Source organism: Saimiri boliviensis, chromosome 8 (assembly GCF_048565385.1).
Source record: "Saimiri boliviensis isolate mSaiBol1 chromosome 8, mSaiBol1.pri, whole genome shotgun sequence".
Classification (NCBI taxonomy): domain Eukaryota; kingdom Metazoa; phylum Chordata; class Mammalia; order Primates; family Cebidae; genus Saimiri; species Saimiri boliviensis.
The window spans coordinates 99,057,573-99,061,739 of NC_133456.1; the positions used below are offsets into that span (position 1 = coordinate 99,057,573).

General features: G+C 40.5%; 1 pseudogene; it reads right to left on the reverse strand.

Moving 5' to 3' along the window:
- Nucleotides 1-668: 668 nt before the first annotated feature.
- LOC101052582 (nuclear receptor subfamily 5 group A member 2 pseudogene) lies at nt 669-2,079 on the reverse strand (annotated as a pseudogene).
- Nucleotides 2,080-4,167: the final 2,088 nt, after the last annotated feature.

The window sequence follows — 4,167 nt, forward strand, 5'->3', positions numbered from 1 at the left end:
GGCAAGCTAACACATTAATAGAATTTCTTATTAGCTGTTTGCAAGTCTAAGACACAGACATTCAACATTAAGCTGCTCATGATTTGGTGGAGCTACTACTGGGTGTGGCTAAACACGGGTCCTAGGTACAGATTCAGTGACCACAGGGCAGAGGTGCTGGGGCCTTCAAAGGAAGACAGAGGGGCTATTGTAGGTTCAGCTGATGCATTCTTGAGAATTGTTTCAGTTCAGCTTTACCGTGGAGGAATCCGGTAAGCTCAAATCCCCTTCTGGATAAGCCTTATTAATAAGATTCGTTCCTAAATTTCTTCATAGCGGAGATCAGTTTAAATATACAAGAATTGTTCTGTCCATTTTTATTCTGACCATATTGGTATCCATCAGTGAGTTCAATCCATTCCATTTCAATGTCTTTTATATGGAATCCTCTGGGGATATGAAGCCTTTGATTCACAGTTTGCAATACAAAAATACCCTGATACGTCATTTATTTGCTGTTAAGTATTTGATTATTATGCCTTTTGAAATTCAGTGTCTTTAAACCAAGTTTTTAATTAATGTCGCTTGGAGCAGTTCAGAGTACTTTTTTCTTCCTGTTCTTCTTCCCCTTCCCCACTCCCCCCAGTCTCTTTGTTTTGAAAGCAGAGCTCCTAGGGTTTGTAACTAACTTATGCTCTTTTTGCATGCAACATTTCAATGAGAAGGTTATTACAGGGCACATTCCCATTCAGGTGCTTGTAGTAGAGGTATTCTTCAGCCTGCATGCTGATGGCCCGGATTTCGGGTAGTCCAAGAAGTAGCTGTCCAAATTTCTGTCTGCTGCACATAGTTGCATGTTGTGTCATCCAGCAGGGCCACATTAACTTGTTCCCGGACACCTTCTACCAGCTGGAAGTTTTCAAGGTTTCTGACATCTAAACTAAAGAGCACCAAGAATTTCAGACATACAGACTCTCATTGATCACACCGGAGAGAACGAAGTTTTGCCACTAACTCCTGTACATGACTTACGAGGTTGTTGAGGGTGGCCCCAGCTTGTGATGCTATCATAGAATAGTCCACTTGTTGCCCAGTAACCAGGAAGATGGGTCCTTCCTTCCCATGTACCACTTGTCCATAAATGCGGTCGAGGATTAAGAGCTCACTCCAGCAGTTCTGAAGCAGCTTCATTTGGTTATCAACCTCAAGTTCTCTGAAGAAGAGACTACTCCTGGCCCGCTCAACGATGGAGAATGAGTTTGATCTGCCATTTTGCACATAAGCCCAATGGCGCTCAGCTTCATGCTTGCTTTGGTTAACCTGCTGTTGCTACAAATAGGCCATGATTTTAGCCTGGACTTGAGGCTCATCTGGCTCACACTTCAAGAGTTCCAGTATCAGATGTGGGATGCTTGCTGAAGAGCTTGTCTGGGAACTGTCCATATACAAATAGCCCATTATGGACAAGGGTGAGCTGGTATAGGGATCTGGGTACTCAGACTTGATGGCCCAGCTAGGAAAGTGGCCATATGTTTGGTAACTTTGCAGGCTGCCATGAGACGGCATTGCCATGCTAATGGGGGATGTTCTGAAGGAAGTTCTGTCTGGTCTGTAGGAGGCGAGACAGCATGGTTCAGAGGTAGGCCTTTGGAGACAGAATGGATGTTTTGAATTGCAGAGGAAATGATCAGGTCAGAGGTAATCGCTTGGATCACCTGAGACATGGCTTCTAGCTAAAGTCCATTGGCTCAGATGAGGGCTTTTTTCTGTTGCTTCAGGGCCCTGTCTCTCTTGGACATTGGCCCAAACTTACTCCTTCCTCCATGCATTTGGTCCTTACAGCTTCTAGCTTCATTCCAATACTTAGACATTTTGAAAATGACAGTAAGGACAGTGCTTTCTCTGTGTTTTGTCAATTTGGCAGTTCTGCTTTTCTATACATGTGTACCTTTTATTATTTTGGACTGTTACCTTAAAAAATCTCTTGCAGCTCTCACGGGTGAGGAGCCCATAATGGTTCCCAGACACTTTATCTCCACATACGGGACAAAGCTCTTCCAGATCTTCATCAAAGGAGTAATACACCATTTTAAATGGAGACACCCTGCGAAAATTGTTAACTGGTGGCAGAGACCAGAGACTAGAACTCGGGAGGCCTGGGAGTCGGTGGTGGGGCTGGGGAGCAGCTCTGCTCAGCTGCCTTGTGCATTCTCAATTTCTCTTCACTCCCTCTGCCAGCTTCTGGTCAACTTCTCTCCTTTCCCCCGACCTCCCCTCCACCTCTTTCTTTCCAATGAGACTCAAGACTTGTCTCTTATGTGCTTCTTTTTTATTTGTTTCCTTTCTTAATGCACGGCTAGGATTTCCAGTATTGCCACAGAGCAGTCAGTGGTACCCTTTTCTGGTTTCTCTCTCTAAGAGGATAATTTCCAAAGTGTTACCGTGAGGTTTGATGCTATATTGTAAGTCTGTAATAGCTATTTTTCTCAAGTCACTAAAGTCCTCTTCTATAGCAGGAGCCAAAAGTTTTTATGACAAATTGATGGCTAAGTTATACCTGGTTTTCCCCTTTACCTATTAAGCTAATTATTGTGATCTTTCTCCTTTGATTGTTAATGTTGAAATATATTAATAAATTTTCTCATGTTGAATTATACTTATATTTCTTAACTTTCGTGTTCATAGATAATTTTAATTTTCTGGTAATTTATTTATAATTTGCTTTCTGAGTTTGGTCTATAATTTTTCCCTGAATTCTCATCATCTAGTTTGGATATAAAGGCTTTACTCAACTCACTAGGAAAGATTGGCTTCTTCTACCTCTTTTTTCAGACAATTAAAGTTAGTATAAAATAGGTATCTCTTTGATGGTGTGAAAAATCTGTCAGACTGGACCTAGTGTCCTTTATGAAAGTGGGAGAGATTTTCTAATACAAATATACTTTAATAGCTGTTAGTGTTCTATTTTTTAATGAGTCAATTGCAGTGACATCTTTTTAAACAATCCATTTGATCTAGGTTTTCAAATACTTTGAAATAAACTTGTTCATTGTATTCTCCTATTAATTTAAAAATATCTGTAATTATGCCCCTTTTCTGCCCCAGATGTTTACTTTTTTTTGAGACAGAGTCTTGCTCTGTCACCCAGGCTGGAGTGCAATTGTGTGATCTCAGCTCACTGCAACCTCCACCTCCCAGGTTCAAATGACTCTCTGGCCTCAGCCTCCTGAGTACCTGGGATTACACGTGCATGCCACCATGCCTAGCTAATTTTTATATTTTTAGTAGAGACAGTGTTTTACCATGTTGTCCAGGCTGGTCTCGAACTCCTGACATCCACCTGAGGTGGGTGATTCACCCACCTCAGCCTCCCAAAGTGCTGGGATTGTAGACATGAGCCACTGCACTCAGCCTCTTCCTGAGGTTGTTGTATATGTTTACCAAGTGCTTGTTCTTAATCCTGTCAAACTGTTCTATAATTTTTAGCCTGTTTTAAAGTACTAATTTTTGGTTTATTAATTTGCTCTACTATTTTTGGTTGTCAGATTTATGTGTTTCTCTACTATTTTCTTCTATTTTTAAAAGATATTTCTGTTTTTTCCCCAGCTTACTTATTTTTTTCATTTTTATTATATATTAGTAAATGCATTTATGACTCTAAAAATGTTTTAGTTGTATCCCATAACTTTTGACAGTACTTTGACTGCTGCTTGACTCTAAATATTTTATTCCATCATGGTTGTCTCTTTTTTTTTTTTTTTTTTTTTTTTTTTTGTGACGGAGTCTTGCTTTGTCACCAGTCTGGAGTGCAGTGGCGCAATCTTGACTCACTGCAACCTCCACTGCCCGGTTCAAGTGATTCCCCTGCCTCGGCCTCCCAAGTAGCTGGGACTACAGGCGTGCACCACCATGCCCGGCTACATCATGGTTGTCTCTTTAAAACATGACATTTAAAAATATGCTTTGTTGAGTTTGCTTTACCTTTAATTAATGACTCCTAATTTCCTTGTAACCTTTCCATTAGCTCATCTTACTCATTTGATGGTTCAGACATCCTATATTCTTCTAATTTATTGTATGTCTAATCTCTTTCTTATGTTTTCCGAAAGAGGAATATAACAGTATCTCACTATGACTGAAGATTGATCAGTTTCTCTTAGTAATTCTGTCCGTCTTTTGTCATGCATT